The sequence below is a fragment of the Protomyctophum parallelum genome (assembly GCF_964188405.1).
Source record: "Protomyctophum parallelum genome assembly, chromosome: 4".
In the NCBI taxonomy this organism is placed as follows: domain Eukaryota; kingdom Metazoa; phylum Chordata; class Actinopteri; order Myctophiformes; family Myctophidae; genus Protomyctophum; species Protomyctophum parallelum.
The window spans coordinates 884,502-912,129 of NC_139700.1; the positions used below are offsets into that span (position 1 = coordinate 884,502).

The window sequence follows — 27,628 nt, forward strand, 5'->3', positions numbered from 1 at the left end:
CGGGCACTCAAAGTAAAAAAAATAGTAACGCCTTTATTGAATTAAAAGGCCTTTTAATTCAATAAAGGCGTTCCTCATTTTTTTAGCTTTGTGTTCTCTTTTCATCAAAGTTTATGGCTTGTTGCCTTTATGTCAATGTCCTTCATACTCAATTCATCAAATAAATCATTTTTAGCAGACCTTGGATTGTATTTCCATATGCGCTTGTCTATGCAGTCAGTCAGTCAGTCAGCCAGCGTCAGTCCAATCCAACCTGTATAAATACAGTTTCTAGTTTCTGTTATGTTCAGATGAATATCAGTGTTGTTTATTCTGTGTGACAGTGCCCCCTAGCGGACAGCATTTATTCCTGCACGGATAATATCATTTAATACATGGGTAATTTATTTGCACCAGTGGTCCTTGAGGGGTTTCAGGTTGTCCCCAGCTAAATGGAGAGTTTCTAACCAAACAGACCCTTATAGACTCTTAACTCTTGAGAGCGTGTCCATTTGGTTTCATTTTACTCTCTCCAGAGGAGGTCTCCCATACCAATAGTGGTACCCGTACCACAGGTTGAGAATCACTGGTGTAGCCCAATTTGAGTCCTCAACTTATAAAAGGAGCGGTGGAGTCAGTAGTGACTATTTTCTGAACCTCTGGCAAGGAAATGAGGCTTGTGGTAAGTATGTGTGTTTGCAAATCATAATGATGATACGTAAACTGTTTGAAAGGAATGAAGGTATTTGTTTGACCATTCATTTGTCTGTGTCATTTGTGAAATGAAATAACATGTATATGAAATTAAATGTATACATTTAATCAAGATGTGCATACAAACTCTGTGAATACCAACTAACTAGCATTGTAGCATTCAAAATGTTTGGTGATCAGCATGTGGCTATAGAAACAGGTATAATATATTATACTGCAACATAAAATACTGGGGCTAAAAAATATAAGTGGGAAAGGCAGTCTGTCTTTACCACAGATGTGTGTGCCTTCAGGTGAGATTACCGATTTAAACTCTTGTTACAATGTTTACAGTGGAAAGGTATATCTCCAGTATGGACACGAAGGTGTGTCTTCAAATTACCTGAATTACTGAAACCCTTTTTACAATGTTTACAGTGGAAAGGTATTTCTCCAGTATTGACACGAAGGTGGGTCTTCAAATTACCTGAATTACTGAAACCCTTTTTACAATGTTTACAGTGGAAAGGTTTTTTCACAGTATAGATACACTGGTGCGTTTTCAGGGAAGATGATGCAGTAAAACTCTTGTTACAATGTTTACATTGGAAAGGTCTTTCTCCAGTGTGGATACGCTGGTGCTTCTTCAGGGAACCTGAATCACTGAAACTCTTGTCACAATGTTGTAGCAAGTATAGGGGATAAATGTTATTATGATGGGAAATATGAATACTTTTATGAAAATCATGAAACATCTATATTTCGTGTGAAATATGGATTTCCCCCCAAAATGAAGGAATTATGCAAATTAAAGTATTCCCTCACACCTTACACACCCTTGAACTCGAGATCTTGAAACAGTATAATGTCGATTGGTTAGTTTGAATCTTGCAAATGGATTGAAAACATTAGGAAAGAGACTTATCTAATATTATACAAATATTGTAATTATACATATTATTACAATATTTATAAACAATTCCTATATATATATACAAACAAAAATTCAACAAATTATAGAACTGGTTAAAATGGATAATTCGACCAGAAATAACATGAGCTGCATTGAAGACAATACAAAGTACAATTCACAGATCCACAAGCTTGCAGATTTGATGCTGAGGTCAGATCACAGATGGCCACATTATAATCTGCTAAACAGGGGAAAGGGCATATAGAGTCATGAATAATAACAGAAAGTTCAATCACATAAAAAATAGCTGCTCTACCCTCAACACTCATCTCAGTTGCCACAAACATGTAATGCGGCTCGCCTGTATCCCTCTGGAGAGAAGAGTAGTTAGGAGCTGCCATTGGAGTCTACTGGAAATTCAATGAATTGGTGGAAATGGTGATTAATGTAAACCTTTATGATATAAATGTTATCTATAGGCCTAATGGATGAAATTCAGCTTGGTTGCCGTTGAGCAATTTGAGTTATTATGTGACCATACATAACAATACAAAAAATCATTCTTTAAGTAGCATGTGACATGTGAAACTAGGGGGTTTTCATGATTCTGTCATCCATTCCAAGCATTCGTTTGGGAGTGTTTTTTGTGCAAAACTAATGCTTGGAATGGATGACAGAATCACGAACTATACGGGAGGCATACTTTGGTTAGACATAGCATTGGTTAGACATACAGTAGCATTGGTCCGACTGGATTAAGGTTGGTGAGGGGTGTGTTAAAACGACCGGATTAAGGTTGGTGAGGGGTGCGTTAAGGGTTAGGAGAGGGTTAAGGTTAGGTTTAGGTGTTCTAACCTCCCGTGGGAGGTTAGGGTTTGAGATATCGGACCAATGGTCTAACCAAAAGCATGCACCCGTCTTTCACTCATGTTTATGTCGGTTATGGCCACATAACCAATCTGGCCCATATCTCCTACAATTTTTACAGTCACTACGGCGAGTCACTGGAACTCTTGTCACGCCGTTCGTCATCATCGTCTTCACTGGTCTCCTCCCAATCATCACTGTCTTCTTTGACTTCAGTGTCAGATTCAAGTGGTTCCTCTGGTCTTTGAAGTAGTTCCTCCTGTTCCTTTTTAGGAGGCTCTGGTTCCTCCTGGAGCTCCTCTCCTGTTCAGGAGAAACTTCCTCTTTACACACAACCATGTGCAGGATGTCTAGGAGCAGAAAAATAGCATGATGGTCAACACTGTATTCGTAAAATGTAAATCCATTCTTCTTCCATGTTCCACGTACAAAATGAGCTATTAACTACCAAGATACTATTTACTAAACCGATACAGTAACTAACTACAGTTCTGAAAGTTTTAGCAAGATTTTAGCAAAATACAAAAAAGTAAATTGTGAAGTAAAACATTTTGGTTACTTTAACAACAAAATTAATAATTGTGTTACAGCAACAACAACAAAAAAGTTTCACTATGGGCAGGTGGCAAATCCAGCTGGAAAGGAAAATCAGCATCTCCATAAAGCTTGCCAATATACTGTACTGAATCACAATGTACTCTAAACGAGAGCTGTGTTGAAACCAGTGTTAAGTTGTCAATGTCAATGGACCAAGACCAGCAGATAACATGGCCTAAATCATCACTGTGTTTTATCAAGTCCAGAGTCTCAACACATCTATTATATTGTACAGCACTGTGTGCTTCTGTACATTGACAAGCTTTATGTTGATGCTGATCTTCCTTTTCAGGCAGCACTTGGCACCTGCCAAAAGTGCCAAAACTACTAAGAGCTGGTGTACTGATGATGAATCAGATCTGGACAGATCTGGACACACAGTCAAACCTATTTTCAGCTAGGCACACTGACTGCACACAGAAGGTGTAAGTTGATACGGTGGTGACTTGTATATGAAGAGTAAACTGCTTAGAGTTATTTACAATTAGGCCATGTTAAACACCCCAGGGGTGTTTAACATTATTAGTAATTATTAGTAATATAATTTCAAACTGCAAAACCAACAGCTGTGTGTGTTCAGGGGGCTTTCTGCTCTCTGCTCTAGAATTGACATGACAATTTACAATTTAGGCATTTAGCAGACGCTCTTAATCCAGAGCGACTTACAATAATCAGGAACAAAAGCATGGGAATACATCACAAAAGCATTTATCATAAAACATGCGTAAGCTAAGAAAGTAACAGTGCATTGAACGTCACTGTACCAAAGCCCGCCCATATTGCATACCGTGTCCCTATTGGAGGCCACATTCTCTGGAGTAGGAAATGGGCGTAAAATTGAGCCTCTCCAGACCGAAATCCGCCGGTAGGCAATTTTTTTTTGCCAACGGCTGATTCGGTCTGGTTTATTAACCAGGCTAATGAGAACAATGCAAGTAAATACCTGTGGTGTCAGGCATGTCCAACGAAGGGGTCTGCGCCATTCCTGGTGAACGGGTGTAATTGTGTTCAGCTGTGAAGTGACATAGCATGTGCATCACATTAATTGATGAGGAAATATCGAGAGGCACAATGTAATTCGCCTAGTGGTGTGTTCTGTGTTGCGTGCATTGCATAAAAATAAACAGTACCAACATTTAGCAACATCAAAACAGCAGGGTTATCAGGACAACAAAAAATAAGTTGTGTTCCAGTAAGTGTCAGTATTTACCATATATAACCATATATGGCCAGCTGTGGGCTTCCTGGTTCACTTCCTGTTTAATGGTGCTAGGTAAAGAGGTCTGGTCTTCATGGTTCACCTCCTGTTAGGGATGTTAATAGTTAATCGATTTGCCGTTAAGAAATTATTCAATTAAACTTAACAGTTAACTAATTAATATAAAATTCTGTGGTTCCATCATTGGGCGGTTTACTGTGAATGTAATGATGTCCGTCTGCGTGCGTGTGGCCGAGGAACACACATGTGGAAAAAAAGCCCCCCCCCCCCCCCGGTAGCCACAGTGTCTCTGCTTTTGCATGTGATGTGACAGACCAGACAGTGAAAATGTACGTCATAATGCGCCTCATTACGTCATATTGTCTCTTTATTGTTAATGGCATTTAATGCGGTCGCAATTACTGAATTGATCAATATATCCCATCCCTACCTCCTGTTTAATGGTGCTGGACACAGAGGATCGGGTGGATCGGGTGGATCGTCTGACCTTCTCTCCTTCTCCATTCGATGAGACACCATGCAAAACACGTTTCACTTTTTTTCTCATTTCTGGGGAAGGAAAAAGATGTTGAGCGATGAGCTTGTAGATCTGCAATTTTCTTGAAAATTCAATCTTGAAAATGTGGTGCAAATCTTTGAATATATATCCTTTCAGAGCAAACATTTTTAAGTAAAATCTTTGCTTTTGGGTGGTCCTGGAACTACATATTTTCAGATGGGGGTCCGCAGCCAAATACGGATAATTCTGAGATTCCTTGACATGAAATGGTTGAGCACTACTGACATAGAAAGATATTTTTTTCCGAAAACAGATTTAGAAGCAGTGGCGGGCGGTGCCAAAATGAACCAGCCCCCCCCCACACAATGGCAACGGCGTTACATAACAACAACCTGTCATATGTTCTTATACAAATATACAACATGAAAGCACGCAAAAAATAGGTGGAACTGAACCATACTCAGGCTGTCACATATCTCAGCCAAGCTGCATCGGGGACTATAGTAAAAACACACACACACACACACACACACACACACACACACACACACACACACACACACACACACACACACACACACACACACACACACACACACACACACACACACACACACACACACACACACACACACACACACACACACACACACACACACACACACACACACACACACACACACACACACACACACACACACACACACACACACACACACACACGTCATAACGTCATAAAAGGCCAGCTAGAGTACCCTGGCACTCTACGCTCAGCAGGGCAAACTCGAAATCTGATTGGCTAAGGAACCTGTCAATCTCTATATCGCTCCCATTCAATTCAACAGCAAGGGGATTCAGTGGAGATTCTGAAGGCCTCACGGTGGAGATTTTTACCCGGAGACAACACAAGGAAATAATCTCATTGGTTAAAAAAACAAGCGCTGTTGTACCTGCACAGAATGGAAGCAGCGCGTCCAGCCTGTCTGAATGAGACTCCCGTGCCTTGCTGCCCGCCTCACCCCCCTCTCTCATACACACACACACCGACGCACATGCAACTGGCAAGCCCAACTAAATGGTGTCTTGTTAAATAAATAAAGAACGAACACCTGCATGAATTAAATAAAGTTGTAGGCCTACCCTGTCTGTTTCCCTCTCACCTCGCTTGCCTTGCTGTCATGTCCACGCACGCACCTACATGACACATCGACATCGCATCGCCATGAATGGAATTAGTTTGTAGGCTGGCCTATATTAATTTTACCCATTCGTGCACAGTGCACGGCGAAGGCGTGCGCACTGCTGTGATATTAAAGTCCTGTGGGTGACTCAGTGATGCCTGCATGAGAGATAGGCTATCATGTCTCAAGGCAGTCATAATCAAAGTTTATGTAGTGATTTGATCATTGATGAACGAATCATAAACATATGGATGAAGGCCTCCCGACCCCCGAAAATGATCTCGCTTTTATCTGAACTGTCAAAGCACTTATTTAAATGGTGAATGATTAAGCCCCTTACGCCTATAGCCTGCTACTTGCAAATAGGCAAGCTGTATGCTTGTCATTGTCACTAAGAAATAAAGGCGTGCAGTCCATTTATGCCTTTTCTTTATAATATCATAATCACATATGCCGCATCACCGCATGCGCTCCCAAATCATCTCACAAGTGCGCTCGCATAACAAGGCCAGTAAAGCACTGTTTGATTAAGCACAAACTAATACATTGTAAACATGTTATATTGTTTTTAATTGCGCAATTGTAATTACTTGTAAAGTTGGAAATCTCTTTTTTTTACATACACATACCGTTTTATATTAACATTTTAGGAGTGAAAACATATGTTTAGATGCCTGTGACAGCGTGTCAGCAGTTCAGACAATGCTGCTCCGCTTGTGTACGACAGAAAAACAGCCAAGGACAAAGCGTACGACAGCTCCCGACCAGGCGTGACTTTTTGTCCTACTCAAGTTCAATTTCAAGCTTTGGTGGAAATTGTAAATGTTGGTAATTTCGGCGTGCACCCATATTTTGGCGTACGCACGGTTGATAAATGAGGGCCTTACTGTCTATTTTTTATACTATGTGCTAAATAAATAAACCTAAACCTATTAGGGGAAATAGCCAATAATGCACTTTTGCACAAAATAACACCTGGACCTCTTTGGTGGGGACGTAACAACTACAAATAAAGGTAAGAAAGCCTTCTAGCATGGAATTCTCCTGACTTAAGTTGTCAGTCAAGGGCATGACATCCACTGATGCTGCTACATTTTACAGATCGCTCCTGAAGACTAGCATCACTGTCGAGTTTTATTTTATTTTATATATATTGACACAGGTGACATTGTGTCTGGCTCTGCATACAGTAACATGCCGAAACAACTCCAAGCCATCCCAGGGATGATGTGAATACACCAGGTGGTCACCACCAGATCAGGCCACCTGCTCTACAGGGATGTACCGGTAAGCTGCATGTGTGCTACATTGAAGAACCTGCGCTGCACATGTTACAACACCCAACCATTCATCTTCCCTCCTCTGTCAAGGGGCACGGAAAAATACAGGCTGAGGAACTCCGAAGTCCGAACAACCTCAAGAAACCCAGTCAGAAGAGCACCCGACAGAAGGCACCCCAGGATGAGATTGACTGTGATGATGATGAGATCATTGGAAAATGGTGTGTTGTGACATTATATGACGAGAAGCTCTACCCAGGGACCATTGTGGCAAAAGATGAGGAGTATGCCCAAGTAAAGTGCATGCACCGTATTTTGAGAGCGAATAGCAATTTCTGGCCTACTCGTGACGACGTGCTGATTGCCTAATTATCTTAGCAGCCTATTTCATCCTAAAGTTGGCCATCATCACACCCGTTCACAAGACAACCTTGTGTTAGAAAGTCCTGATATTCATTCTGAACTGGGTAATACCTTTCGATACTTCTATGCCCCCACTTACTTCCTGGATTGTATCAAGGAAGCTCTGAGAAGGAAGATAAGTGGTCACGTGACCGGGCTGCGCCATGACACTTTCATGGACACTTTCATGGGAGCCAAACTACCAAGGACTGTCTAAAGAGGACGAGACGCGAAGACCGTACGGGCGACGCCAAGTTGCTCCATGGCAGTGTTGCCAACTCGTGACAGAAATAAGCCAACCCACCTCCAAAAACAAGCCAAAACAAACCCAATAATATGACCATATAATCCTTTATTTTTTATATATATATATATATTTTTTTATCCCACGATTTTGTAACCCATTTTTCGTCAATCATCTAATGTGATCCTGGGCTCTACACACCCTCCGCCAATTAACCTGGGGAGAGCAACGGACTTAACTCATGCTTCCTTCATGCCCGAGTGTCCAAGTTGCTCCTTTACACGTGACAGGGGGGAGTTTCCCTGGTTGGACGTAGCACGTGGAAGGAACACGTTATTCCAACCAGTTCCTTTCCCCTCCATCAGGCGCCCCGGCTGGCCAGGGGGAGGCAGTTTAGAGACCAGGATTACTGCATGTTTTTGTGCCTTGGTACCGACCATATAATCCTAATAAAAATATTTGATGGAGCATTTATCATTATAAATACTATGCATGTCTATGATAATTAATGTTTTAGTAACTTATTATACTAATAATTAGCCTATAAAGAAAAGCAAAGGATCTCTGGAAAAAAGGAAGCCAAAAGTCGCGGGAAATAGGCAACCCTGCTCCATGGAAGGAAAGAAACATGCGCAGTTGAGACCAAGGAAGCTGAACGTGGAAGTGTTGGCTGCATATAGCCCATTGTGCATGTTTCTTTCCTTCCATGGAGCACCATGGAGCAACATGACGTCGCCCGTACGGTCTTTGCATCTGGTCCTCTTTAGACAGTCCTTGCAAACTACAAGGAGGTTTGGCAGAATGCACTGGAGTAAATGAGAGCTCAGTGACCAGCTCATGAACAAACATTATTTATGAATAACTGAGACCTTTTGTAAAGTAATCACTTCTGGAAAATAACAGAAATAACACATTATTGTCTGCTGTGTTGCTTTTCGATGTGTACACTGTGTAATTTTTATAGAGGTATGGCATCTAAAAGTACCTTTCTGAACGTACCAAGTATCGTGAGACTTCCCACCGTTTGCTGTCTGGCAGCCAAATCTTGCGATACTTCGGAGCCAGAAACGATACCTGCTGTTGTTTACTGTTTAGATCCTCAGATTAAATTATATACTGTGCACTCTGTGCACATCGAAAAGTAAGTGATTAGAAAACAACCTGTGATATGTCTTCTTTTATATTCCTGAACCGATTATATGACAAAGGTCTCAATTGTTCATAAATGTTTGTTATGAGCTGGTCCAGCCGGCTCCATTCACTGCCATGTATTCATTGCACTTCCGGTGTGAGTTTGGCTCCCATGAAAGTGTCCATGAAAGTGTCATGGCGCAGTCCAGTCACGTGACCACTTCTCTTCCTTCTCAAAGCTTCCTTGGACTGTATGTTGTCTCAGTAAGACGTCCCTCCCCCTATCCACAAGGAGGAGCAGTGCACCAAAGCATTATGGGAATAGTAGTCCAGGAAGGAAGTGCGCCCAACACATATTACCCACATAAAAACCCCAGGAAAGTGTTTCTTGTGTGTGTGTGTGTGTGAACCTTTAAGGAAAGAGGGAAAAAAGGACTATATGTAAACTCAAAAAACATTTTGTTTAATAATAAAACAAAATATATGGGGACCCCCAAAAACATTGTGGCGACCCAATAAGGGATTGCAACCACCAGGTTGAGAACCCCTGCCCGACAGAAGAACAGAACATTTTATAGAAAGGAAGAGCAAGAGCACATGAAACTTACTGAGTTGTGGGTGGTCTTCAGCTTCCTGTTTAATAGAAATGTCTTCAGATTCCTGTTTAATAGAAATGTCTTCAGATTCCTGTTTAATAGAAATGTCTTCATCTTCCTGTTTAATAGAAATGACTTCAGGTTCCTGTTTAATAGAAATGTCTTCAGGTTCCTGTTTAATATAATCCCTGGCTAAGTCTGGAGAGTTCATCTTCACCTGGGGAGGCATACTATGATCCGACGGAGCATTGGTTCGAAGGAGCATTGGTCCGAGATGCGCTGGGGGTCGTGAGAGGGTTGGGGTTAGGTTTAGGTGTGCTGCCCCGGGGGAGGTTAGGGTTAGGGTGATGGTTTGAGGTAGGTTGTCGTTCAGACCAATGCTCCGTCGGACCAAACACTCGAACCCCTTCACCTGCAGTCTGGACTCCACACAATGGTCTGGAGGGTTCATCTTCACCTGTAGTCTGGACTGCACACACTGTTCTGAAATGAAGTGAATAAGGAAGGACTTTAATAACTGGAGACCTATTGTTAGGTCAACTGTCCAACATTTGAATCTTGAGAATGAGATTATGGGATTCATGCATTTAGGGAAGAAATCACACTTAACTTAAGTTTACACAAGGAACAATGGTCTATAAGGTGAAAGTAACCAATCTGTTTTTAATGTTCTGCCTCAGTTCTAGCAGCAGGGAGCATACAGTGCAACCATTTCTGTGAGCGTAAATTGTAACTGTAATTGTAAAATATGGGAGATCATATTTCATCTCATAGCCGGCCTTTATTTGACCTTGGTGAGGACTCAAGGAGAGTGATCTCCTCGTAGTATATACATTAATTGAGTACATATTTTGAAGCAATTCATTTCACAATGATACTCTTTGTTTTGTTTTGTTATGAACACTCTCTTTTGCCGCTCCCTAAAAGCTCAGTGAGATGTTTCGTTTAGATCTAGCCAAGATGATGAGACACCCTTTGGTCAACAAGAACAGTACACCTGGGGCGGCAGTGGCTCAGGGGTAAAGTGGCCGGATGGGAACCGCAAGGTTGCCAGTTCGAAACTGGGTGTGTCAAAGTGTCCTTGAGCAAGACACTGAACCCCAAATTGCTCCCGATGTGCAGGTTGGTGCCTTGCATGGTTTCCTCTGTCATCGGCAATTTGCCTTGGATAAAGGCGCTATATAAATGCACCATTTACACGTGAATAATCTATTTTGAAACACTTGGGTTTCAAGGAGTCTAGGTGTGAGGAACAACAAATATGATAAGAGACCCTACGGCTGTACTGTTTGTAAATTAGCTAAGAAAGACCCTACGAGTGTGCTGTGTGGAGAAAAGAGACTCGATTTCCGACTCATGCTCATCTAGATCTCGACTAAAAAAATTGAAATAGAAAAACAAAAATTCCCCGTTGTTGGCTGGATCTGCGGTGGCTTTGACGTCATGCGTTTTTATGGATCCCACCCAGTTCTAGGAAAGCCCCGCCGTTGACGAGTTGATCTGTGGGGGTGCGCTGGTTGTTTGAAGCGGTGGAGACCCGCTACTCAAACCGTAATTATTATACCACATGGCCGTGCGCTCCCCCGCGACCCGCCTCTGGCCCCCGCATCCACATCCGAGGTTACGTTGCATAGAGGTCCCTGGGACCTATCTTAAAGGAGAATTCCATACTAAAAGGCTTTCTTACCTTTCTTTGTAGTTGTTACGTCCCCACCAAAGAGGTCCAGGTGTTATTTTGTGCAAAAGCTCCTTATTGGCCATTTCCCCTACCATAAGCCCTAAATGAATTGCATTGAATTGAATGGGAATTGAATGGGGCTATGGGGTGTTGTGCTAATTCGCTTATTTCCATCGCTCAAAATTATAATTTCTTTGTATATATCCTCTCTTCATAATGTAAATAATATCCCAAGCGGCACACTTTACTACTTCTTTCGATGGAAATAAGCGAACTAGCATAACACCCCATAGCCCCATTCAATTCCCATTCAATGCAATGCAATTCATTGAGGGCTTATGGTAGGGAAAATAGCCAATCAGGAGTTTTTGCACAAAAAAACACCTGGACCTCTTTGGTGGGGACGTAACAACTACAAAGAAAGGTAAGAAAGATAAAAAAGCATTCTAGCATGGAATTCTCCTTTAAAGACCACCCCTGGGTTCCAGGAACCATCTAAGAGACCACCCCCGGGTCCCAGGACCAATCTTGAAGGCCACCTCTGGGTCCCAGTACCCATCTAAAAGACCACCCATAGGTCCCAGACTCCCAGGACCCATTTAACGGCCTAGGCCACCCCCCCTCTCTCTCTCTCATATACTATCCACTGCAATACTGCAACACACTGTAACGTTATAGTTATACATTATAGTAATGACCAAACAATGTACTTTATAATATTACTGCTGCTGCTAGTATTAACTACTGGTTTTGATTGATGGCAAATTGTATTCACAGTATGTAGAATAGGGGTCGGCCCTCCACATCCCACCGCTCCGACATTGACTTCTAATTGGCGGTACAAAAAAATGTCGAGTCCCGCCATTCCAATACAGGACATTGCAGCACACCAGGACCAGGTCACATGCATATTGCTATGATAGACATCAGGCCCGGCACCAGGATGAAATGACAGAGGGGGCAATCGGGGGCAAGTATTAGACATGAAGACAATGCGCCACATTTGCATATCTATAGAGGGCTTTCAAGCAATGGAATTTAATTGAATGCCTGGAAATGTACCATTGTTTTGTCTGTAACTATTTGATCTAAGGGGGCAAAGAGGTTGATTTAGGGGGGCAAACACCCCTTTGCCCCACCGTGGCACCGGGCCTGATAGACATGCACCTATATGCACTGACTATACAAACTATAGCCTACTAACGGGGGTATATGTACGGCACCGCTCAAACTATTCTCACGGTAGCCTATATTAAATAATATATATAGGCCAGTAGGCCTACCTTTATAACGAATTAACTGTCAGGCTTGCATTACCACAGCGCGCCTCTCTCTCTCTGCATGCACATATGATTTCAAGTTCAACATATCAAAAGTCATAGCTATAGTATTCAATAAGATGGTTATTATCATTATTATTATTAATATTATTAGTATGCTATTATGATTATATTATACTGGTGTTTAAACACGGGGTCCTCCTCCATCGAAACATTAATAGCCTAAAAGTATAGGCTACCAACATGAACACAACATCTCTCTCTCCCATTGTGAGGCGCAACTGAGAAGTTGATGGGATGGATGCTACTTTGTGCTCTTCAACGGGATGATCAACTTCAAGTTCTCAGTGAAGCTTTTTAAGGGTGACAATTACACTAGGCCTACCCTTATATAAAAGATAGGCTACATAGATGAAACACATAACAAACTAGCAGATATGAGATAGTATAGGCTACTTATGTTCCATCTTAAAAGATGAGTCAAAAATATAAAAGAAATGTAAAGAGCTGGAAATCTTACCTGCTGTGTTTCAGGGTTTGAGCTGCTTAACGACGACGCTGTTTTCAAACGACACGTTTTAGTTTTCTCTGTATATTAAAGTGTGATGTGTTGAGCAGGGAGTAGACTATGGTGGACTGGAGTGGATACAGCAGAATACTGAGAATAGATGTCCAGGTATTTCACACAGACAAAGATAATGTCATTAAGCTGGTTTATTTGGCAGCCAACTAATAGAGCATTAATTCAGTATTGACCATATGAAGCCATGCAGGTCTCACGGCAGACAGCACTAATATAATAAACAAAAGTGAACGGAGCATACATACAGTCACACACTGCGCGCCAACACATAGCCTATAGTGGAAGTGATGTCAGATCTTGTACACGCAACAAAACAAAATGGAGCAGTGCACCACCCTGTGGCACCAACCGGCACTGCATATTGACTGTTACAAGCATAGATCACCCGTGCTCACCCGTGCTCTGGCCAATGGAGAGCGACGTTGCTACGTGGCGGCCATCTTACTTCGGGGCTACATATAACATTGTGTCTATGGGGCATGCACTTTTAAATAACCACAATGTGCTAAATTTTCTACCGATTTTCAAACGGTTTGGTTTGATATAAACGTCAGAGACGTCCGCATACTATAGGCCTAATGCTTTTATACCACGTTCATATAAAAAAAACTAAATTAAGCACATAAAGCGTCCTGAACATAGACTGTAAAAAATATGGACAAAGCGTTCCCCGGGTCTAACATGGACGTAAAATGAAGCCTGTAATTCCTTGCACTGTAAATCGCCATATTTCTAGATCCGTTTTGGCCCAGCTGGCCATTGGCTGGCCCAGACAACGAGGTGGGACTTCCCCCCCTTAATCTTCGTTGTTTTTTTATTTTGACTGAACGTGGAGGTGGCTCCCGTTCATAGACTGTAACGGTAGCCACGCCCCTCAGAACATACGCAATTTTATGGTAATTTTTTTAATAAATGGGACCATAATTTTCCAAAAAGAATAATATGACATGAGAAATGAGACTTTAAACTAGTGACTGGAAGCAGAAAGTATTCATGACCATGTTTATTAAGGTAATACAGTCTAGGTGAAGTTGGGCCCAAATACATGGGCCTCTATGGAGCTATGGGGTTTTTTTTGGGCCCACGCAATGACAGCACCAGGCTCCTACTTGGCCTCACCCCCCGAACCCACCTCACCCCTGCCCACTTTGACAGGCTGGGATGGCTTAGGGTCGACGACAGAGTACAGCATCTTGCAATGGGTCTGGTCCACAAGATTCGATACACCACCAAGATACCCATGTACCTGTCTAAATACTTCCTTAGTGTAAACGAAGTCCACACCCACAACACCAGAGGGAGTACAACAAACCATGTACAACCCAGATTCGGCACAAACAAGGGACTAAATTATTTTCGCTCCTATGCCACCAAAATGTGGAACGCCCTACCAACAGTCATTAAGACATGTGAATCCCTTGACTCCTTCAAAACCGCTCTCAAAGGGCACCTACGGATGGCTGCAATTCGAAACTGGCCTCTGTAAAATCCGAATCCCCCCCCCCCCACCCCTTTTCCCCTCACTGTATATGTATCTTTTCCCTTTTTGCTTCCTATATGATGAATTCCTGTTCTGTTCTTTAGCTACATAGAAGTGTCTATTTGTATGTCTCTAAATGTTTTGATGAATTGAACAATGTGGACCCTGTTGTAAACAAGTGTAATGCTTAATTGGGTCGTCCACTCACAGTTAACAGTCTTTGTATTGAGTTTGTGCTTAAAATGTACTGTAAATTCTACAAACTGTTAATAAATATTTCAATCAATCAATCAAAAACCACAACAGGCCATTATATGAACTTTCAGGAAGTCCCGATTTCCTTAGTGGCTTCACGAAATATCTGTCTGACTGCCCCCCTGGTCCTGAATCATAGCCACGTTGACAACGTTTGTAATAAACCAACCCGTTTGTAAATCCGTCAAGATTTGAGCGAGTTTGTTTGAGCTGCCATAGTTGTACTGTATCCCCGAAGTAAGATGGCCGCCGTGTGAACGACGTCAGAAACTCCGCCTTAAGCCATCTAGACTTTATATATCTATGGTTACAAGGGTCAACAGTCAGACGAACACAGATAGTGTTGTGCACATGCGCAATAGCTGCTGGAGCGTATGGTGCACGTACCATAAACGGTCACTAGGGGGAGCCATGGTACAGAGTACAGTGGGGACCAGAACAGCTACTGTATACTGTGATCTCATCAAAGTCTAACTTCACTAAACACCTTTTTTCTACTAAAGTGCATTTTTACTTTTTAATTTGTACTGTATATCCATTGTTGTATTATTTATGTTGCCAAAATAATGTTTGATTTGTATGATTTATTTGTATTTGTGTTGATGAGGTGAGATTAACCTTATAAACCTCTCTGTTTTCAAAATCTCACCTGCACAACCCTACAATGTATTGTTGTTCCAAATGTGTTGTTTTTAAATGTGCAAATAAAAATGACAAAATAATCCTATGCAGCATAGGAATTGTTTAGCAGATACAAATACACCAATATTTGCAATATTCTTACTCCAGCTAATTTCTTTCCATTCCCTCCTTTCTTCTGTATACTTCCTGTAGTAGGCCTATGCTCTACTGCAGTGGTTCTCCAGTGGTCCTTGATGGGGGTTCCAGGTGGTCCCTGGCTAAATGAGTTGGTAACAAAATGGACCCTTATAGATCTCTAAATCTAATTGAGAGTGTACATTTCAATTTAACACTTCATATATATATATATATATATATATATATATATATATATATTCAGATTTCATAAATTAGCATGACCCTCTGAAGAGTCCCGATCCCCCAGGTTGAGAACCAGCACTATTATAGGCATTGTATAAGTGTGCCTTCAGTGTTGCTTCAGCCAACATGAAACACATACATGTTTTACTGCATGGACAGCATTTATATACATTCAGGCTACTTTGTCAATACTTTGCTATTTTTAAGTTTCTATGGTCAATGTGCAGAGCTGCATATTTTTACATATTCATGAGATGACGCGAGTAATGATATTCAAAAATGCTTATTGCCTGGTAACAATCATTTGGTTACAGTCTTACAGATCTCAACCAATGAACCAACGTCCCTTGCCAACGAGGACTTTTTCTCACAAACCTTTTCAGAAATTCCTATTTCCAATTCCAATTCCCGAGCCAAAGATATGCTGAAAATCACTAAACATTCACAATTGGGTTTAGTTTTGGTTGTTGAGTGGAAAAGCCTTTTCCCCCCAAACATTTTCAAGGAGAAAATCTCAGCGCTTTTGATATCCTGTACCAAACCCAGTAACAAATCAAAATTGTCAAAATGTAGCTTTAGAATGCAATTGGTGAATTGTATTGCTTTATTGTCTGGTTAGCCCAATAGTGGCAAATAGTGAAACAGTAAAACGTGATTTTTGTTTGGTTTTGTTTCTCACCTTTTGAATGGTCACAGCATTCTTTGAATGTTGATCAGGTCTTAATTACATTTGAAAATAAATTGCAGTTTTGTTTCTTGTGTACTTCTTGGTGTTCTGCGTTACCATAGCGACAGATTTCTCAAAAACAAAGGGCGCAAAAAGTACTTCACTTAAGTAAAAGAAAGTAATAGGCATGCAAATGTGTGTGCTACCTTCATGTGATTAGTTAAATAAGTTGTGTGAACTGTAGTGATGGAACCTGTGTACATCAGCGGCTGTTTGGACACCATCTAGGTTCCATCAACATGTGTCTGAAGATGATGGATTGATTCTCTCATATTGGTTTTGGATTGAATACTTTAAGAGTTTCCAAAGACAAGCACAGTAAAGTACAGTTCAATACAATGCCTGCTATTAACCCATTCTGACCGGGCACCCATTTTGGTGTCGGCATCATGTTATGCTTTAGCTATTTAAAAATAGCAGATCTACAAGCTCATATCGCGCCACTCGGTGGCGCGATATGAGCTTGCTATTTTTTAACAATCGAAGAACGACTGACATTTTTAGAATCTGATCTCAGGTCAGAATGGGTTCATCAGACCAGTGTGTGTCCAGTGGAAACCTCATATGAATCTGATCTCAGGTCAGAATGGGTTAAAGGTATATTCAGTGATTTCACTTAATTAAAATATCACTTATTTTTTTGTTTTGTTGTGATAATCCTCCCTACTATAGAGTGTGCTGGCCATATAAGGAGTTCCTCCCTGTCCCCAGTTAACCCCTGGGGGTCAAAAAACCTTAGGTTTCGTTTTTGACTCTCTATCCTGATTGGACGAAAGGCTGGGTCCCACAGCCAAAAACGAAACCTAAGGTTTTTTGAGTGAAATCACTGAATATACCTTTAAACATCCATTGTGTCCATACTGGTTTGTAAATCGTCTCATTTATGCACTATTGAAAAATGTATGAAGCCTAGAATAGCTATAAGAAGACACATCATTGCTGAATGATGAATGTCCAAAACCATTTATTTTTTTAGCACTATTCATTATTTTTACCCAAGCAAAATTAAAACACTAAAACATTCCATGTGACTAAAATGTGATTACAATTATTCAAGAGACTATGAAAAAGCTAAAATCTAAATTTTCTGCCAAAAACAACACTGGTTTAGACACTCACTGAGGAGAAGGCAGGAAACCGAGTTGGAGGTAGCAGAGACTAACATTTTGAGGTTCTCTCTTGGAGTAACAAAGATGGATAGGATTGGGAACTACTAGTACATCAGAGGGACAGTGGATGTTAAGATGTTTTGGAGATAAGGTACAGAGGAGGGACAGTGAGTACAGTATTATCAGTAGAAGGATGCTGAGGTTGGAACTGCCAGGCAGGAGGCCTAGAGGAAGCCCAAAGATAATTGATGGATGTAGTGAATCTGATGTCTGTACTGTACAATCTCATTTCATGTGTTTGTAGGACCACAGCATTGAGTCCCGTAGAGAAGAGTCCTCATTGTCTTCCTTGGGGAAAGACGGAGCAGTTGATTACAAGGTAAAGAAAATCTACCTCTGTTCTCGCTAAAAGGCCTAGCCCAGGGGTCCTCAATAGAAATGCTGAAGGTCCACTAATCATTTTTGAAAAAGACTAAGGTCCGGTCCCATGCGCGCACCGCTGACCACGCAGTGGCCAGCAGAGAGTGGGGCTCTACGCCTGTTTAGTATAGTCAAACCAAGGCAAGCTTATACAAATCGGATCCCCTCCCAACCAACCAATACTGGGGTGCAGAGTATGAAAATAAAATGTTTCACAAATATTCCCAGCAAATGAGAGGTATTGTGTTGAGGCACAAAGAACACTTTTATTTTGTCAAGTTGTGCCTACTTAATAATAAGAGAAATGGCCCCTTTAAGAGAAATAGCACATTGGTTACCAAGACTTTCTTCTTATTTTTTCTTAATCTTAAATCAGAGCCATCTGAAGTGAGTGGTACTGTACTGTACTGTACTGTACTGTACTGTACTGTACTGTACTGTACTGTACTGTACTGTACTGTACTGTACTGTACTGTACTGTACTGTACTGTACTGTACAAGCCCTCCTTCCTCGTCTGTGTGTGTCTGTGTGTTAGGCTGTGCAACAGTGACACTTGGTGGTGAACCAAGTGTCACTGTTTTCGTGCTCGGACACAGGGACACAGGGAGGGTCCGGAGGGACACACACATAGCTGTCTATAGGAGTGGTTGCACCACTCAAAAACTAAATTAATACTCAATAAACTCTCCCTTTGCCTCGTGCCCTCATCATAATACCTCACAAACACCACCAACTGACCATTATCACTGGTATCATCATAATACCTCACAAACACCACCTACTAGTAGACCATTATCACTGGTGTCAGTGGACTTGTCCACTGCTGGGGAAATGCATACTGCATTTTGTATTCCCATAAAGCTGTTTGGACAAATCACCATCCAGTAATTCAGTACTTCTGATTGCTGTGGAATCTGAGAGTGGGATTTGCTTTATTTTAGCTGTAATCTCCTCCTTTTCTAAACATGTTGTTCATCACTTCTTTATGTACAACATTATTTTATTTTTCTGCATCAGAATGGCTTCTTGTGCTTACCCTGCTTACCCTATCTGAACGTACTTTATCATCACTTTATCATCAGGATCAGTCATAAGACCAGGCGTCACTGTTGCATGCATATTTAACACTGAGGGTTTTACTGTGTACAGTACACAGTATAAAGCGTGTACATGTTTGCAAATCTACCTTTCTTAGTGCTTGGCTGGCATATGAAAATTATATTTTTTATACATGTTAGCAGTAGTGGAAATTATACTAGTAGTTCCAAAATGTGGAACGCCCTACCAACAGTCATTAAGACATGTGAATCCCTTGACTCCTTCAAAACCGCTCTCAAAGGGCACCTATGGACGGCTGCAATTCGAAACTGGCCCCTGTAAAATCTGAATCCCCCCCCCCCCCCCCACCGGTTGGAGGACTTCGAGAAACTGAAACACCCATTTCAAAAGTACACCTTTTCATTTGCCTCATTCCTTGAAATGATCAAAGAGGAGCATGGCCTTGTTTTATGTGTTTTAATTTTGATATTTTACGTTATTCTTTTTAACGTACTTTGTTAAATGTGTCATAATCCCATATGGGATGAGCCCAAGTTGTATGACACGAAAATAAATATTTCATTCATATAGTATGATGATGATATGCTCATAGTGCAGCATGACACGCTATGAGCTTGCATATCTGCTATCCGATATAAAAAAATGTTACTACTAATGTTACTTCTACACTGATGCTTTCCTGTTCTTAAAGGAGAATTCCATACTAAAAGGCTTTCTTACCTTTCTTTGTAGTTGTTACGTCCCCACCAAAGAGGTCCAGGTGTTTTTTTGTGCAAAAGCTCCTTATTTGCTATTTCCCCTACCATAAGCCCTAAATGAATTGCATTGAATTGAATGGGAATTGAATGGGGCTATGGGGTGTTGTGCTAATTTGCTTATTTCCATTGCTCAAAATTATAATTTCTTTGTATATATCCTCTCTTCATAATGTAAATAATATCCCAAGTGGCACACTTTACTACTTCTTTCGGTGGAAATAAGCGAACTAGCATAATACCCCATAGCCTCATTCAATTCCCATTCAATGCAATTCATTGAGGGCTTATGATAGGGAAAATAGCCAATAAGGAGTTTTTGCACAAAATAACAACTGGACCTCTTTGGTGGGGACGTAACGACTACAAAGAAAGGTAAGAAAGATAAGAAAGCATTCTACCATGGAATTCTCCTTTAACAAATGTGCCTGTGTCTTTGTATTTTTCAGAACGTCCAGATATACGATATGGAGTCCACAGACTTGCAGCTGTACATTTATGGCCACTACACCATTAAATACAGCCATTCCCATGGACATTAGCCAGACTGCTAACATTGATTCACTCACATGTTGCGCCACGCTACATTTGAGTGAATCCACGTATCGGTCTGATACATGCCTAGACTCCTGGCTTCCATGCACGGCCTGGGAGCAGATGTGTCTATTATTCACCACTCACTCACCAAGTCATTGTGAATTATATGGTTTTACAGCTAAATTAGGAAACAACTTCAAAAAAATACTGTAAAATAAGGTAGGGGAGAGCCGCCACGATTGTAACGCTTCACGGTTGTAACATGGACGTTATCTCTTGATTGGTCAACGCCACCATGACGCCATCGCGTCAGTATGTGTACAGCAACGTACTCTACGTGCCCAGGAAGTTTGAAGTGTTTACCTTTATCCTACGGGGAGTTATTGGCGAAAAACTGACTTTTTTCAAAAGGCGTATAATTTTACACCTGGAGTATATGTGTGCTACAATTTTTTTCTTTGATGTTGGTGAATAAAAATCCACATGGATGTCTTCATGCTTATGTTCTTCATTAGTTTGCATCGTGTTTAGACGGAATTCACGTTCATTCTGGTCTGTAAGCAACGGCAAAGAACAACTTGCAAAAGTGGGCCATTTGTAACATGTTACAAATGGTCCGCTTTCCATTAAATACCATTATATGTAATATTTACATATTTGACATATTGGCCAATATTATATGTTCTAAAATTGTATTGTATTGTGTAGTGTATTCTAAAATTAGTTTAGGGTTGTATAACATTGTACAACTCAATAAATCAAACGTTTGTTTAATCAATGTATTTCCCCACTGAACTGACAAAAAAAAAAGAAAAAGCCCAAACTGGTACACACGATACTATTTAATATTTCCCTTATTTTTGATACATTTTCTTATCACATCCATGGTATGAAAACGATGCTAAGGAGTTGCTTTAATGAAATATAATTGCTTTAAGCTGAAAACGATATGTTTAATGGTGTTTTTTAGCGTTGTTACATTTATCATGCATGTCGTTACAATTAATCCGATATGCGCAGCAAATGTAACACTGAAACAGCGTCCACGTTCGGTTTAATAACTCCCGATCTGTTTTATCAAAAAAATAACTTGAAGTGGTTTATGGTAGCAGACATAGGTCCGTTGCCTGAAAATATTACATGTGTAGATAAACGGATCTCTGAGTAAAAAAATGAAACGTGCAAAATGTTACATCCTTGGCGGCTCTCCCCTACTATTTCACTATTATTATTGCTGTTATTATACTATTGGCATTAAAGTATTTTTTTTGCTATAGGCCTATTGGTTTACCTATTTAGGGCTCACCCCATTCAGGATGATAATAAATTATATAGCACATTTCCAGACATAGTCACATGGTCAACTACTTTAAAGACCAGGATTACTGCATTTTAGTTTAGAGACCAGGTTGCATTGTGTGAGGGGACACGGGGAGAACATGCAAACTCCACACAGAAAGGCCCGGATTACTGCATTTTGTGAGGGTACCTACCCTAGGGGACACGGGGAGAACATGCAAACTCCACACGGAAAAGCCCGGATTACTGCATTTTGTGAGGGTACCTATACCCTAGGGGACACGGGAGGACATGCAAACCCCACACAGAAAGGCCCTTTTGCAACCCCCCGCAAAATATTTAATGTGGGTTCCCATTCACTCCAGTATGAAGTTAACATAATGAGATAAACACAATCCAATGGCCTTTGGGCTTAATGTTGGTATAAAAGTATTTATTTTATGGACATTCAGTGAGTTTCTCTTCTCAATCTGGAAATAAAGTTTTATTTTTTTACTCTATGGTATGATAGAGCAGAACAGCTCCTTTACAAAGAATTAGAATATGTTGCTGTACTTGGATGGACTAAGTCTGACACCTCTGGGGAGGGATGGCAAAGGGCACCTGCTTTGTACTCTTTCAGGGCCAGTAAAGTGCTGTCCTCTGCAATACTGGCACACTTGCTGTCTGTCTTTTCTGTTTTACATTCATTACAAATGCTGCCGTTCTTGCTAATACTATGAGCAATGTAGCCCGCTAAGGGAGAAGAGAATGTTCTTTTCAGTTTTTGTAAATTCGGGTGCAGTTTTGTCTTCCAACAGCTCCACACAGCTACTGTAGCTGTACGACTTTCATGATGGCTGAGATCTTCTCAAAGTCTTCACCACCGGTTCCTGTGCTAACTGCTGCACTCTGACAGCTAAAGAGAGATAGACAGATAGGGAGACGAAAGATAATGAGTCACAATATTAAATTAAGAAAATACTGGGACAATAATGCCATTATACATGGATCTATACATTTGGGCTTCCTTTTTGAGAGGAAGCCCTGAAGGGGGGTCTTAAGGTCTTAAGATTACATTCTGTAAAAGGGTTTTTACACTGCATGTAGATGCGTTGGTCTACCTTGTGCAAAGCTATAGCCATCTCAGAAAGATGACCAACCAACATGTATAGGCTCTACGGGTGTCATATTGTGACAATACTCACACAACACTATGCAGTATGTATCATAGTGTTATACAATATAGTACCTACCTGTGGGCTGTGGTCAGTAATGTGGGTGTGAAGTGTGGTTTACATTATAGAACATTTTGCAAGTAACACTCAAGTGTGAACCTGCTACAGGTTCTGTTGACAGGCTTGTTAACGAGTTATCTGAGGGTCATGCATGGTCAGTGAAATCAACAACATTCATTAATAATTGGCTTTGGATGCTTGAAAATGTTAATATATTATCCCACAGTGCTGTGAGGATGGGTTAATTCCAGTTATGTGATCAACCCATTAAGCTTCTAACAAGTGCATTGTGTGTTACCCCTACCCTATTATAACACTGTTCCTGTTTTAATTAAATCACTATTGCTTTACCGTAATAATTATTGACCGTTATTTGCCATCTGCCATTACACAATCATTCTCTTACAATAATGTAAACCTAATGCATTATCAAAAGTAATATTGATTTATATTGAGGGGAGATATTAGACTTTTGAGGCTGAGGCTCTGAGCCACTCTGCTACACTCACCCAATTTTGACTTCCCACCGATGTTAGATGTCTCCTCTGAATTAAACACATTCTGAACGGGAACCCATTTTGGTGTTGGCATCATGTTATGCTTTAGCTATTGAAAAATAGCAGATCTACAAGCTCATAGCGCGCCACCGAGTGGCGCGCTATGAGCTTGTAGGTCTGCTATTTTTGGAAAAAATCGAAGAACGACTGACATTTTTAGAATCTGATCTCAGGTCAGAATGGGTTAATCAGACCAGTGTGTGTCCAGTGGATACCTCGTATGAATCTGATCTCAGGTCAGAATGGGGTAAACACATTCTGAGTTCAGGTGGTGCTAACCGCTCAGTTGCAGGTTCTTTATTCGTGGACATCAAAATCACTTTTCTGTCTCATTGGGGATTCTCCATTGCTCTCAGAATTATATAATACACTATACACAATGGTCTGACTGATTCAGTGATCGTAAATAAAACCAAATAAAACAAGACTGTTATCTTAATATAAAATACAGAATATAGCCTATAAAATACATGTAGCATATTTTACCATGAACTGTTGGCTTTAATAGTATTTAAAATTACGTATCAAGTCACATGAATGTAGACCATGATTATGTCAGCACATTTTCACACTTTTCTGTCTGGAAAGACATGTTCTGTCAACTAATCCATCATCTTCAGACACATGTAGTGTCTGCTTATGGACACTAGATGGCGTCCAAACAGCAGCTGATGGGGCGGGCTTACACCGGATGTGACGTGAGCATTAGGTAGATTGATTGATTGATTGAAATATTTATTAACAGTTTGTAGAATTTACAGTACATTTTAAGCACAAACTCAATACAAAGACTGTCAACTGTGAGTGGACGACCCAATTAAGCATTACACTTGTTTACAACAGGGTCCACATTGTTCAATTCATCAAATAGTAGCGACTGAATACTGAATAGTAGCCTACAAATAGCTCAGGTGTGAAAATGTAGACGTGGTCTCTCTCTCTCTCTCTCACTCTCACCGATCGTGAGGAACGTGGCACATGCAGCGACCAGCAGCAGTTGTAACCGGCAGAGTTTGTCACGTTTTTCGTTCATTTTTGTGTGTGTTTACGGGAACAGTTTACATTTGAGTGTTTCAAATGTTTCAAAGTGTTTTTGTAGATTTTTTGGCTTTTTTGGCTTTTCTTGACATCAATTTCACAAAAAAAAAACGAAGTTTGAACATTCAGTGTATTCTCTGCTGTCTGGACTCTTGTGAATAATTATGCAAAAATGTCTCATCTGGTTGGACGGCAGGGATATACGTAGATCCCGGCTAAACCTCCGCCCCCTCCACTCTGCTCCCTGCCTAGTGCCTACCCTCTCTTCTCCGCTTCCTCATTGTCAACCGCGACTTTGTTTCTTTGTAATACTTACTAATAATGTCTTCTAGAGAAAAATTAATCTGCTCTGTTGTTGGCTGTGGATACCAACTTACACTGGATACCAACTGGCCTAGATGACTCTTTTATTTTTGACGACGTTCCTACCACGTTGTCAAAGAAGCGCATCTTGGGTTGACAGGAAAGGGGGAATTACCGACATCTACAGGCTAAAATAATGTGTTTTTCCATGGCTTCTCAGGATGAACTTTTCACATGCACAAAAACTCGTGTCAAGAAATACTGGAGTGGAGTTGAGTGTTCAAACTTTTTAGACACGTTTGAAGGACCATGGCCAAGACTTTTAATGTTGTTAAAATTATGTTATAAATCATGTCATAATACCTTTAAATCTATTGAACGAGCAGAAACTTTCTTTTTTTTTCTTCTCTTTTGGTGTTTTACTGGAGTGTACTCATGCACCGCTTCAAGTTGCTGTGTTGGCGATAGTCCCAGTCGTGGTTTTTCCACTAGAGTGACTGGGTACTGGACCCTCAGCACTGTCGCCACACTCCACACAAATATGCCTCCCAGGATGGAGGAAATAGGAGGTATCAAAAATGAACTCCGCTCCATTGCAAACCTGGTGAAAGACCTCCTCATGCGGAAATCGCTCCTCCAGGACCGGTTGAGATCCATGGAAACCCCGGGTGCCGGCGCTGTATCCCGGGTGTCTGCCGTGGCAGCCTCTATGCCGGGGTGCGGTGCTGCGAGTGCCGGCAGGCGTATGCCGGGACCCATCCGCGCCGACTCCTGGTCCTCGGCGGTCAAGGGAAAGAATCAGAGGTTCCCTCTCTATGACCCATCGGGGTCGGAGGCTTGGAGCATAGCGGACATGTTCCCGTGTTCCAATGCCTTCGCTCCGCTCCAGGAGCTATCGACCACGGCTACTCCAACTCCAAGGAACGCACAGTGCACAGACTCGATGTCCCGACCAGCGAAGCGAAACTTCCCGGACTCCTCTGGCTCCTCTACCTGCTCTCTCACCTCGACTCCCAAGCCCAGGCATGACGGGGGTCGTGCAGGCAAACGACCCTGTCGTCGTTCACCCAGTAACCCCAAACCAAACGCTTCCCTATCGATTATCCACCCAGCGCGAGGTAAAGTGATCAGCGCTGCTCCGAGTGAAGAGCCCCCTCCCCCACCACCACCACCACCACACTCATCATATCCAGCTGCGTCCCACTCCCTGTCACTCCATACGAGATCAGCTGCATTGATCTCCCCCGATAACACACACCTCCACTGTTTTACCCCTCCTCCTGATTACATTCTATTAGGTGATTCCGTGATTCGAGGGGTATCTATCCCGAAATGTATTACTTATTCTTTTTCCGGTGCCAAGATTATTGATCTGATCCCCCACATTCCAGACATTCTCCAACGTCACCCTTCCGCTCACACAGTCTTGATCAACGTGGGCATAAATGATATCAAGCAGCGCCAAGCCTTTAAGATGTGGACTGACTATGAGGCCCTGGCAGACGCACTTGATAACCTGAATAAATCCGTCATATTTCTAGGATTAATCCCCACTCTCTTTCGAGGCCCAGAAAATTTCAGCCGTGTTATCTGCTGTTGGCTACGAAATGTCTGTCAAGCCTGCGGCCATGGCTATATCACTAACTTTGACAGCTTTTGGAAGAACCCATCACTTTACAGGGACTTGGTGCACCCCAACCATGAAGGAAAAATAATCCTAGCAAGTAACATCTCCCACCACCTCTCGTCTGTATGATTACTACCCACATGTTTAATCAGTCACAGCTAACCACAGTTAATCAGTCACCACCAGTCCAGCTAAACCTTGCCCTGTTTAATATAAGATCAATAACTAACAAGCTCTCCTCAGTAAACGATATCATTATAAAAGAAAAGCTTGATATAATTTTTCTTACAGAGACATGGCTTGGTTCCGACGGAGCTATTCTGTTACCAGCAGCATGCCCCCCAAACTACAGCTTCATTCACCAAGTGCGTGAGGCTAAGAAAGGAGGTGGACTGGCCAATATTTTCTCTAACAGTTTAAAAATCAAGCCTTTGGCCCTCTGCAATTTTTTATCTTTTGAGTACCAGGCCACTACACTGGAGAGTCAATCCTCTGTGCCATTAATTAGTATTTATCGTCCTCCTAAATCAAGTAAAGCCCTGTTCTTAACCGAATTTTCTGAGCTCTTATCTATTTGTTCCACAAACTATGATAAAACTCTGATTATAGGCGATGGCAATTTGCATGTGGACAATGCCTCAGACAGCGTGGCTATGGACTTCCTACAACTATTACATTCTTTCGACTTTACTCAGCATGTTGTTGGGCCTACTCATAAACATGGGCACACTCTGGACCTGGTGATTTCTAGAGGGCTGAACATCACTGTGGAAAGGACTATTGAAAGGCCTGAGCTATCAGACCACTATTTGCTGTGTTTTAATATGACTGTCTCTGATCTAGAGAAAAACATCACTGAATATACCATAACAAAGCGTTTTTTTAGCTCTTCTGCAGCCGACGAGTTATCTCGTCATCTGGCCCCCCCCCTGCCCGATACTCCCCCAGTAAATGATATGGTTCAAAATTTAATCTTAAACTAGAGTGAGCTCTTGATATAGTGGCTCCTTTGAAAACAAAAAAGAAACATAACACCAGAGTGACGCCCTGGTTAAATGAGCATACACGCTCACTGAAGCAAGAATGTCGTAGAGCTGAGC

The 27,628-nt window shown here is 41.5% G+C and overlaps 1 long non-coding RNA gene across 1 annotated transcript; it reads right to left on the bottom strand.

Annotated features, from left to right (window-relative positions):
* Window positions 1-1,464: 1,464 nt before the first annotated feature.
* LOC310857745 lies at window positions 1,465-13,393 on the bottom strand. The gene is made up of 6 exons (XR_014569173.1): window positions 13,080-13,393; window positions 9,614-10,084; window positions 4,699-4,817; window positions 4,260-4,353; window positions 3,993-4,061; window positions 1,465-2,802 (listed from the first exon to the last, which is right to left on the bottom strand). It is a non-coding gene; the product is annotated as an uncharacterized lncRNA (long non-coding RNA).
* Between the last annotated feature and the right edge of the window lie 14,235 nt (window positions 13,394-27,628).